Below are 12,921 nucleotides of genomic sequence, written 5' to 3'. Positions count from 1 at the left end.
GCTGCCGTAACCCTCGGTTCGATCCGATCTTAGACTGGGAATGAACTCCGTATGCTTAGACTGGGAATGAACTCCGTATGGCTAAGTCAACCCACGAAACGAGCGTGCGGGCGCTCAGTCGGCCAGAGAGGTGGGATGCACAAGTCGGGGATCGGCCGGGTCCTCCTCCACATGTTGCCGATCCTACTACCGTAACCCTCGATCCGGTCCGATCTTAGACTGGGAATGAATTTCGTATGCCTATGCCAACCGACGAAACGAGCGGGCGGAGGGGCGGGCACTACGTCGGCTAGAGAGACGGGATGTGCAAGCCGTGGATCGATAGGGTGGTAGGTGGCTTTAGGCACATCTTCATTTTTCTACATGCCAATGCCATTTTTATGGCTTGTAAATTCATACAATGGTCCCTTAAGCCTTCACGTGAAGTTTCATGGCAAGACGACTCATTTTCTATTTTCCATGATTTTCGAAAATTTTTGAGGTTCGGGATTTTTTAGAATTTTTTCAGAATAATTTTTGGCCCCAAACATGGTAGACGTGATCCTTGTATTTTTGTTGGCATGGACAAAAAAATTCAGCTAAAAACTCAAAGTGTACAAGATTTTGTGACCATTTGAAAAAAGTGTCCCATTTTCAAACACTTTAATGGCTACTGGCAGCAAACCTATAAAATCTCAAATGCTCTTTAAGCGGGTGTAAGTTCTCGAGGTTTGATGAGGCATAGGGGGCCAATATAAGGGCCAAGTACCAGCACCCATCGCACATCATGTGCACACACCCCCCCGGTCCCCCCGATCACCGGAACCCCAATGCCGTCGGTTAGGTTCTCCGACAATGCTTCGACGATGGTGCCCCGACGAAGAAAAATGCGGCACTAGCACATGCCCAAGCCCAGCATGTGCTACCGTAACCCTTTGTCTGATTCGATCTTAGATTGGGAGTGAACTCCGTATGCTTAGACTGGGAATGAACTCCGTATGCCTACGTCAACACACGAAATGAGCGTGCGGGCGCTCAGCCTGCCAGAGAGGCGGGATGCATAAGTCGGGGATCGACCGGGTACCCCTCCACATGTTGCCGATCCTGCTGCTGCAACCTTTGGTCCGGTCCGATCTTAGACTGGGAATGAATTCTGTATGCGTAAGCCAATCGACAAAATGAGTGGGCGAGGGGGGCGGGCATTACGTCGGCCAGAGAGACGGGATGTGCAAGCCGTGGATCAATAGGGTGGTACATGGGTTTAGGCACATCTTCATATTTCTGCGTGCCAATGCCATTTTTATGGCTTGTAAATTCATACAATGATCCCTTAGGCCTTCGTGTGAAGTTTCAAGGCAAGATGACTCGTTTTCTATTTTTCATGATTTTTGAAACTTTTTGTGGTTTGGGACTTTTAAAAATTTTTTCGGAAGCATTTGTTGGGATGCACAAAAAAATTCAGCTAAAAACTCGAAGTGTACAAGATTTTGTGACCGTTTGAAAAATGTGTCCCCATTTTAGACACTTTAATGGCTACTGGCAGCAAACCTGTAAAATCTCAAATGCTCTTTAAGGGGGTGTGAGTTTTCGAGGTTTGATGAGGGATAAAAGGCCAATATAATGGCCAAGCACCAGCACCTATCGCACATCATGTGCGCACACCCCGTCCGGCCCCTCTGATCATCGGAACCCCAATGCCATCGATCAGGTTCTCCGACAATGCTCCGGCGATGGTGCCTCATCGAAGAAAAATGCGGCACCAGCACATGCCCGAGCCCAGCATGTGCTGCTGTAACCCTTGGTCTGGTTTGATCTTAGACTGGGAATGAACTCCGTATGCATATGTCAACCCACGAAACGAGCGCGCGGGCGCTCAGCCGGCCAGAGGGGAGGGATGCACAAGCTGAGGATTGGTCGGGTCGCCCTCTGCATGCTACCAATCCTGCTGCCGCAGCCCTTGATCTGGTCCAATTTTAGACTGGGAATGAACTCCGTATGCCTAAGCCAACCGACGAAACGAGTGGACGGGCGGGCAGGCACTATGCCAGCCAGAGAGGCGGGTTGCGCAAGCCGTGGATCGATAGGGTGTTTGGTGCGTTTAGGACATCTTCATATTTCTGCATGCCAATGCCATTTTTATGGCTTGTAAATTCATACAATGGTTCCTTAAGCCTTCGTGTGAAGTATCATGGCAAGACGACTCGTTTTTTATTTTTCACGATTTTTAAAACTTTTCACGATTTGAGATTTTTAAAAATTTTTTCAAAAGGAGTTTTGGCCCCAAACTAGACATGATCCTTGTATTTTTTTTGGCATGCACAAAAAAATTCAGCTAAAAACTCGAAGTGTACAAGATTTTGTGACCATTTGAAAATAGTGTCCCCATTTTAGACACTTTAATGGCTACTGGCAGCAAACCTGTAAAATCTCAAATGCTCATTAAGGAAGAGTGAGTTCTCCAGTTTTGATGAGGGATAGGGGGCCAATATAAGGGCCAAGCACCAGCACCCATCGCACATCATGTGTGCACAGCCCCCCCGACCCCCCGATCGTCGGAACCCCAATACCGCCGATCAGGTTCTCTGATGATGCTTCGACGATAGTGCCCCGGTAAAGAAAAATACGATACCAGCACATGCCCGAGCCCAGCATGTGCTACCGCAACCCTCGATCTGGTCTGATCTTAGACTGGGAATGAACTCCGTATGCTTAGACTGGGAATGAACTCCGTATGCCTAAGTCAACCAATGAAACGAGTGTGCCGACACTCAGTCTACCAGAGGGGCGGGATGCGCAAGCCGAGGATCAGTCGGGTCCCCCTCTACGTGCTGCTAATCTTGCTATCGCAACCGTCAGTTCGGTCCGATCTTATATTGGGAATGAACTTCGTATGCCTAAGCCAAACGACGAAATGAGCGGGCGAGCGGGCGGCCAGTATGTCGACCAGAGAGGCGGGATCAATAGGGTGGTAGGTGGGTTTAGGCACATCTTCATATTTTTGTGTGCCAATGCCATTTTTATGGCTTGTAAATTCATACAATGGTCCCTTAAGCCTTCGTGTGAAGTTTCATGGCAAGACGACTCGTTTTCTATTTTTCATGATTTTCAAAACTTTTTATGGTTCGAGATTTTTTAAATTTTTTCGAGAGGATTTTTGGCCCCAAACTTGGTAGCCGTGATCCTTGTATTTTTGTTGGCATGCACAAAAACATTCAGCTAAAAACTCGAAGTGTACAAGATTTTGTGACCATTTGAAAAAATGGTACCCATTTTAGACATTTTAATGGCTACTGGCAGCAAACCTATAAAATCTCAAATGCTCTTTAAGGGGGTGTGAGTTCTCGAGGTTCAATGAGGGATAAGTGGCTAATATAAGGGTCAAGAACCAGCACCCGTCGCACATCATGTACGCACACCCCCCCGGGCCCCCGGATCGTCGAAACCCCAATGCTGCCGGTTAGGTTCTCCGGTGATGCTCCGACGATGGTGCCCCGTCGAAGAAAAATGTAGCACCAGTACATGCCTGAGCCCAGCATGTGCTACCGCAACCCTCAATCTGGTCTGATCTTAGACTGGGAATGAACTCCGTATGCTTAGATTGGGAATGAACTCTGTATGCCTAAGTCAACCCACGTAACGAGCGTGCAGGCGCTCAGCCGACCAGAGGGGCGGGATGCGCAAGTTGGGGATTGGCCGGGTCCCCTTCTGTATGCTGCCGATCCTGTTGCCACAGCCCTCGATCCGATCCGATCTTAGACTGCGAATGAACTCCGTATGCCTAGATCAAGTTCTCCGACGATGATCCTAGGATGGTGCCCCGTCGAAGAAAAATACGGCACCAGCACATGCCCGAGCCCAGCATGTGCTGTCGCAACCCTCGGTCTGATCTGATCTTAGACTGGGAATGAACTCCATATGCTTAGACTGGGAACGAACTCCGTATACCTAAGTCAACCCACGAAATGAGCATGCAGGCGCTCAGTCGGCCAGAGGGGCTGGATGCACAAGTCAGGGATCGACAGGGTCATTCTCTGTGTGCTGCCGATCCTGCTGCTACAACCCTTGGTCTGGTCCGATCTTAGGCTGGGAATGAACTCCGTATGCCTAAGCCAACCGACGAAACAAGCGAGCGGGCAGGCACCACGTCGGCCAGAGAGGCGGGATGCGCAAGCCGTGGATCGATAGGGTGGTAGGTGGGTTTAAGCACATCTTCATATTTCTGCATGCCAATGCCATTTTTATGGCTTGTAAATTCATATAATGGTCCCTTAAGCCTTCGTGTGAAGTTTCATGGCAAGATGACTCGTTTTCTATTTTTCACTATTTTTGAAACTTTTTACGGTTCCAGATTTTTTAAAATCTTTTCGAAAGGAGTTTTCGCCCCAAACTTGGTAGATGTGATCCTTGTATTTTTTTGGCATGCATAAAAAAATTCAGCTAAAAACTCGAAGTGTACAAGATTTTGTGACCATTTGAAAAATGTGTCCCCATTTCAGACACTTTAATGGCTAATGGTAGCAAACCTGTAAAATCTCAACTACTCTTTATGGGGGTTTGAGTTCTCAAGGTTTGATGAGGGATAGGGGGCCAATATAAGGGCCAAGCACCAGCACCCATCGCACATCATGTGCACACACCCCCTCGGCCCCCCCGATCGTCGAAACCCCAATGCCGTCGGTCAGGTTCTCCGGCGATGGTGCCCCGACATAGAAAAATGCGGCACCAGCACATGCCCGAGCCCAGCATGTGCTGTCGCAACCATGGATCCTATCCGATCTTAGACTGGGAATGAACTCTATATGCTTAGACTGGGAATGGACTCTGTATGCCTAAGTCAACCCACGAAACTAGTGTGCGAGCACCCAGCCGGCCAGAAAGGCGAGATACGTAAGTCGAGGATCGGTCAGGTCCCCTTCTGCATGCTTCCAATCCTGCTGCCACAACCCTCAATCCGGTCCGATCTTAGACTGGGAATGAACTCCGTATGCCTAAGCCAACCGATGAAACGGGTGGGCGGGCGGGCGGGCACTACGTCGGTTAGAGAGGCGGGAAGCGCAAGCCGTGGATCGATAGGGTGGTAGGTGGGTTTAGGCACATCTTAATATTTCTATGTGCCAATGCCATTATTATGGCTTGTAAATTCATACAATGGTCCCTTAAGCCTTCGTGTGAAGTTTCATGGCAAGACGACTTGTTTTCTATTTTTCATGATTTTGGAAACTTTTTGCGGTTCGAGATTTTTTAAAATTTTTTCGGAAGGAGTTTTGGCCCCAAAGTTGGTAGACATGATCCTTGTATTTTTGTTGGCATGCACAAAAAAATTCAGCTAAAAACTCGAAGTGTACAAGATTTTGTGACCATTTGAAAAAAGTGTCCCCATTTCAAACACTTTAATGGCTACTAACAGCAAACCTGTAAAATCTCAAATGCTCTTTAAGGGGGTTTGAGTTCTTGAGGTTAGATGAGGGATAGGGGCCCAATATAAGGGCCAAGCACCAGCACCATCGCACATCATGTGCGCACACCCCCCGGCCACCCGATCGTTGGAACCCCAATGCCATCAATCAAGTTCTCCGATGATGCCCCGGTGATGGTGCCGCGACAAAGAAAAGTACGGCACTAGCACATGTCCGATCCTAGCCTGTGCTGTCGTAACCCTCGGTCCGGTCTGATCTTAGACTGGGAATAAACTCCTTATGCCTAAGTCAAGCCACGAAACGAGCGTACGAGCGCTCAGCCGGCTAGAGGGGCGAGATGCACAAGTCGGGGATCGGTCGGGTCCCCCACTGCGTGCTGCCAATCCTGCTACCGCAACCCTCAGTTCGGTCTGATCTTAGATTGGGAATGAACTCCGTATGCCTAAGTCAACCGACGAAACGGGCAGGCGGGTGGGCGGGCACAACGTCGGCCAAAGAGGCAGGATGCGTAAGTCGTGGATCGATAGAGTGGTAGGTGGGTTTAGGTACATTTTCATATTTCTGCATGCCAATGCCATTTTTATGGCTTGTAAATTCATACAATGGTCCCTTAAGCCTTCGTGTGAAGTTTCATGGCAAGACGACTCGTTTTCTATTTTTGACGATTTTTGAAACTTTTTTCGGTTTGGGATTTTTTAAAATTTTTTTGGAAGGATTTTTGGCCCCAATCTTGGTAGACGTGATCCTTGTATTTTTATTGGCATGCACAAAAAAATTCAGCTAAAAACTCGAAGTGTACATGATTTTGTGACCATTTGCAAAAAATGTCCCCATTTCAGACACTTAATGGCTACTGGCAGCAAACCTATAAAATCTCAAATGCTCTTTAAGGGGGTGTGAGTTCTTAAGGTTCTTCAAGTTCTCCGACGATGCTCCAACGATGGTGCCCCAGCGAAGAAAAATACGGCACCAGCACATGCCCGAGCCCAGCATGTGCTGCCACAACCCTTGATCTGGTCTGATCTTAGACTGGGAATGAACTCCGTATGCTTAGACTGTGAATGAACTCGGTATGCCAAAGTCAACCCACGAAATGTGAGTGCAGGCGCTCAGTCGGCCAGAGGGGCGGGATGTGAAAACCGGGGATCAGTCGGGTCCCCCTCTGTGTGCTACCGATCCTGCTGCCATAACCCTCAGTCTGATCCGATCTTAGACTGGGAATGAACTCCATATGCCTAAGCCAACCGATGAAATGAGCGGGCGAGCGGGCGGGCACTATGCCGGCCAAAGAGATGGGATGTGCAAACCGTGGATCGATAGGGTGGCAGGTGGGTTTAGGCACATCTTCATATTTCTGCATGCCAATAAATTCATAAAATGGTCCCTTAAGCCTTCGTGTGAAGTTTCATGGCAAGACGACTCGTTTTCTATTTTTCATGATTTTTGAAACTTTTAACGGTTCAGGATTTTTTAAAATTTTTTTGAAAGGGGTTTTGGCCCCAAACTTGGCAGACGTGATCCTTGTATTTTTGTTGGCATGCAAAAAAAAAAAAAATCAGGTAAAAACTCGAAGTGTACAAGATTTTGTGACCATTTGAAAAAAGTATCCCCATTTCAGACACTTTAATGGCTACTGGCAGCAAACCTGTAAAATCTCAAATGCTCTTTAAGGGGGTGTGAGTTGTCGAGGTTTGATGAGGGATAGGGGGCCAATATAAGGGACAAGCACCAGCACCCATTGTACATCATGTGCACACACCCCCCGACCCCCCCGATCGCTGGAACCGCAATGCCGCCGGTCAAGTTCTCCGGTGATGCTCCGACGATGGTGCCCCGGTGAAGAAAAGTGCGGCCCCAGCACATGCCCGAGCCCAACATGTACGGCCACAACCCTTGGTCTGGTCTGATCTTAGACTGGGAATGAACTCTGTATGCTTAGACTGGGAATGAACTCTGTATGCTTAGACTGGGAATGAACGCTGTATGTCTAAGTCAACCCACGAAACGAGCGTACGGGCGCTGAGCCGGCCAGAGGGGCGGGATGCGTAAGTCGGGGATCGGCCAGGTCCCCCTCTGCGTGCTGCCGATCCTACTGCCACAACCCTCCGTCTGGTCCAATCTTAGACTGGGAATGAACTCCATATGCCTAAGCCAACTAACGAAACGAGTGGGCAAGCGGGCACTACGCCGGCCAGAGAGACGGGATGCGCAAGTTATGGATCAATAGGGTGGTAGGTGGGTTTAGGCACATCATCATATTTTTGGGTGCCAATGCCATTTTTAGGGCTTGTAAATTCATACAATGGTCCCTTAAGCCTTCGTGTGAAGTTTCACGGCAAGACGACTTGTTTTCTATTTTTCATGATTTTTGAAACTTTTTACTGCTCGGGATTTTTTAAAATTTTTTCGGAAGGATTTTTAGCCCCAAAATTGGCAGATGTGATCCTTGTATTTTTTTTCACATGCACAAAAAAATTCAGCTAAAAACTCGAAGTGTAAAAGATTTTGTGACCATTTGAAAAAAGTGTCCCTATTTCAGACACTTTAAAGGCTACTGACAGCAAACCTGTAAAATCTCAAATGCCCTTTAAGGGGGTGTGAGTTCTCAAGGTTTGATGTGGGATAGGGGGCCAATATAAGGGTCAAGCACCAGCACCCATCGCACATCATGTGCACACACCCCCCCGGCCCCCCTAATTGCCGGAACCCCAATGTCGCCGATCAGGTTCTCCGGGGATGCTCTGACGATGGTGCCCCGACGAAGAAAAATATGGCACCGGCACATGCCCGAGCCTAGCATCTGCTGTCGTAACCCTCGATCCAGTCTGATCTTAGACTAGGAATGAACTCCGTATGCTTAGACAGGGAATGAGCTCCGTATGCCTAAGTCAACCCACGAAACGAGCGTGCGGGCGTTCAGCCAGCCGGAGGGGCGGGATGTGCAATCCGGGGATCAGCCGGGTCCCCCTCTGCTTGCTGTCGTAACCCTGGTTCCGGTTTGATCTTAGACTGGGAATCAATTCCGTATGCCTAAGCCAACCGATGAAATGAGCGGACAGACGGGCGGGCACTACGCCGGCTAGAGAGACGGGATGCGCAAGCCGTGGATCAATAGGGTGGTAGGTGGGTTTACACACATCTTCTTATTTCTATGTGCCAATGCCATTTTTATGGCTTGCAAATTCATACAATGGTCCCTGAACCCTTCGTGTGAACTTTCATGGCAAGACGACTCGTTTTCTATTTTTCACGATTTTTGAAACTTTTTACGGTTCGGGATTTTTTAAAATTTTTTCAGAAGGAGTTTTGGCCCCAAACTTGGTAGACGTAATCCCTGTATTTTTGTTGGCATGTGCAAAAAAATTAAGCTAAAAACTCGAAGTGTACAAGATTTTGTGACCATTTGAAAAAAGTGTCCCCATTGTAGACACTTTAATGGGTACTGGCAGCAAACCTGTAAAATCTCAAATGCTATTTAAGGGGGTGTGTGTTCTCGAGGTTTGATGAGGGATAGGGGGCCAATATAAGGGCCAAGCACCAGCACCCATTGCACATCATGTGCGCGCAACCCCCCCGGCCCCCCTGATCGTCAGAACCCCAACGCCGCCGGTCAGTTTCTCCAGCGATGGTCCGGCGATGGTACCCCGATGAAGAAAAATGCAGCACCAGCACATGCCCGAGCCTTGCATGTGCAGCCGCAACCCTCAGTCCGATCCGATCTTAGACTGGGAATGAACTCCGTATGCTTAGAATGGGAATGAACTCCATATGCCTAAGTCAACCCACGAAATGAGCCTGCGGGCGCTCAGCCGGCCAGAGGGGCGGGATGCGCAAGCTGAGGATCGGCTTGGTCCACCTCTACGTGCTGCCGTAACCCTCGATCCGGTCCAATCTTAGACTGGGAATGAACTCCATATGCCTAAGCCAACCGACGAAACGAGCGGACGAGCGGGCACTACGCTGGTAAGAGAGACGGGATGCGTAAGCCGTGGATCGATAGGGTGGTAGGTGGGTTTAGGCACATCTTCTTATTTCTGCATGCCAATGCCATTTTTATGGCTTGTAAATTCATACAATGGTCCCTGAACCCTTCGTGTGAAATTTAATGGCAAGACGACTCGTTTTCTATTTTTCATGATTTTCAAAACTTTTTGCGGTTTGAGATTTTTTAAATTTTTTCGGAAGGAGTTTTAGCCCCAAACTTGGTAGATGTAATCCTTGTATTTTTTTTGGCATGTGCAAAAAAATTCAGCTAAAAACTCGAAGTGTACAAGATTTTGTGACCATTTGAAAAAAGTGTCCCCATTGTAGACACTTTAATGGCTATTGGCAGCAAACCTGTAAAATCTCAAATGCTCTTTAAGGGGGTGTGTGTTCTGGAGGTTTGGTGAGGGATAGGGGCCCAATATAAGGGCCAAGCACCAGCACCCATTGCACATCATGTGCGCGCACCCCCCCGGCCCCCCTGATCATCGGAACCCCAACATCGCCGGTCAGTTTCTCCGGTAATGCTCCGACGATGGTGCCTCGACGAAGAAAAATACGGCACCAGCACATGCCCGAGCCTTGCATGTGCAGTCGCAACCCTCAGTCCGGTCCGATCTTAGACTGGGAATGAACTCCGCATGCTTAGAATGGGAATGAACTCCACATGCCTAAGTCAACCCACGAAATGAGCGTGCGGGCGCTGAGCCGGCCAGAGGGGCGGGATGCGCAAGCCGGGGATCGGCTGGGTCCCCCTCTGCGTGCTGTCGCAACCCTCGGTCCGGTCCAATCTTAGACTGGGAATGAACTCCATATGCCTAAGCCAACCGATGAAACGAGCGGATGGGCATACAGGCACTACGTCGGCAATAGAGGCGGGATGCGTAAGCCGTGGATCGATAGGGTGGTAGGTGGGTTTAGGTACATCTTCATATTTCTGCATGCCAATGCCATTTCTATGGCTTGTAAATTCATACAATGGTCCCTTAAGCCTTCATGTGAAGTTTCATGGCAAGACGACTCGTTTTCTATTTTTCACTATTTTTGAAACTTTTTGCGGTCCTGGATTTTTTAAACTTTTTTTGGAAGCAGTTTTACCCCAAACTTAGATGACGTAATCCCTGTATTTTTGTTGGCATGTGCAAAAAAATTTAGTTAAAAACTCAAAGTGTACAAGATTTTATGACTATTTGAAAAAAGTGTCCCCAGTTCAGACACTTTAATGGCTATTGGCAGCAAACCTGTAAAATCTCAAATGCTCTTTAAGGGGGTGTGTGTTCTGGAGGTTTGATGAGGGATAGGGGACCAATATAAGGGCCAAGCACCAGCACCCATTGCACATCAAGTGCGCGCACCCCCCCGGCCCCCCTGATCGTCGGAACCCCAACGCCGCCGGTCAGTTTTTCCGGTAATGCTCCGACGATGGTGCCTCGACGAAGAAAAATACGGCACCAGCACATGCCCGAGCCTTGCATGTGCAGTCGCAACCCTCAGTCCGGTCCGATCTTAGACTGGGAATGAACTCCGCATGCTTAGAATGGGAATGAACTCCATATGCCTAAGTCAACCCACGAAATGAGCGTGCGGGCGCTGAGCCGGCCAGAGGGGCGGGATGCGTAAGCCGGGGATCGGCTGGGTCCCCCTCTGCGTGCTGCCGCAACCCTCGGTCCGGTCCAATCTTAGACTGGGAATGAACTCCATATGCCTAAGCCAACCGATGAAATGAGCGGACGGGCATACAGGCACTACGTCGACAATAGAGGCGGGATGCGTAAGCCGTGGATCGATAGGGTGGTAGGTGGGTTTAGGCACATCTTCATATTTCTGCATGCCAATGCCATTTCTATGGCTTGTAAATTCATACAATGGTCCCTTAAGCCTTCGTGTGAAGTTTCATGGCAAGACGACTCGTTTTCTATTTTTCACTATTTTTGAAACTTTTTACGGTTCGGGATTTTTTAAAATTTTTTTGGAAGCAATTTTACCCCAAACTTAGATGACGTAATCCCTGTATTTTTGTTGGCATGTACAAAAAAATTCAGTTAAAAACTCAAAGTGTACAAGATTTTGTGACTATTTGAAAAAAGTGTCCCCATTTCAGACACTTTATTGGCTACTGGCAGCAAACCTGTAAAATCTGAAATGCTCTTTAAGGGGATGTGAGTTCTCCAGGTTCGATGAGGGATAGGGGGCCAATATAAGGTCCAAGCACCAGCACCCATCACACATCATGTGCGCACACCCCCCCGGCACCCCCGATCGTCGGAACCCCAATGCCGCAGGTCAGGTTCTCCGACAATGCTCTGACGATGGTGTCCCGACGAAGAAAAATACGGCACCAGCACATGCCTGAGCCCAGCATGTGCTGCTGCAACCCTCGGTCCGATCCGATCTTAGACTGGGAATGAACTCCGTATGCCTAAGTCAACCCACGAAACGAGCGTGCAGGCGCTCAGTCGGCCAGAGGGGCGAGATGCGCAAGCCAAGGATCGACCGGGTCCCCCTCTATGTGCTGCCGAACTTACAGCCGCAACCCTTAGTCTGGTCCAATCTTAGACTGGGAATGAACTCCGAATGCCTAAGCCAACTGACGAAACAAGCGGACGGGCGGGCAAGCACTACGTCGCCCAGAAAGGCGGGATGCGCAAGCCGTGGATCAATAGGGTGGTACGTGGGTTTCGACACATCTTCATATTTATGTGTGCCAATGCCATTTTTATGGCCTGTAAATTCATACAATGGTCCCTTAAGCCTTCGTGTGAAGTTTCATGGCAAGACGACTCGTTTTCTATTTTTCACAATTTTCAAAACTTTTGGAGGTTCAAGATTTTTTAAAATTTTTTTGGAAGGAGTTTTGGCCCCAAGCTTGGTAGATGTGATCCTTGTATTTTTGTTGGCTTGCACAAAAAAATTCAGCTAAAAACACAAAGTGTACAAGATTTTGTGACCATTTGAAAAAAGTGTCCCCATTTTAGACACTTTAATGGCTACTGGCAGCAAACTTGTAAAATCTCAAATTCTTTTTAAGGGGTGTGAGTTCTCGAGGTTTGATGAGGGATAAGGGGCCAATATAAGGGCCAAGCACCAGCACCCATCGCACATCATGTGGGCACACCCCCCCGACCCCCCGATCATCGAAACCCCAATGGCACCAGTCAAGTTCTCCGGCGATGCTCCGACGATGGTGCCCCGAAGAAGAAAAATACGGCACCAGCACATGCCCGAGCCTGGCATGTGCTGTCGCAACCCTCGGTCCAGTCTGATCTTAGATTGGGAATGAACTTCGTATGCTTAGACTAGGAATGAACTCCGTATGCCTAAGTCAACCCACGAAACGAACGTGCGGGCGCTCAGTCGACCAGAGGGGCGGGATGCGCAAGCTGGGGATCGACCAGGTCCCTCTCCACGTGCTGCCGATCCTGCTGCCGCAACCCTCGATCTGATCTGATCTTAGACTGGGAATGAACTCCGTATGCTTAGACTGGGAATGAACTCCCTATGCCTAAGTCAACCCACAAAACGAGCGTGCTGGTGCTCAGCC

The sequence above is a fragment of the Durio zibethinus genome, chromosome 19, assembly GCF_047325235.1.
Source record: "Durio zibethinus cultivar Kanyao isolate XHJ-2024 chromosome 19, ASM4732523v1, whole genome shotgun sequence".
Classification (NCBI taxonomy): domain Eukaryota; kingdom Viridiplantae; phylum Streptophyta; class Magnoliopsida; order Malvales; family Malvaceae; genus Durio; species Durio zibethinus.
This window is presented reverse-complemented; position numbering follows the sequence as displayed.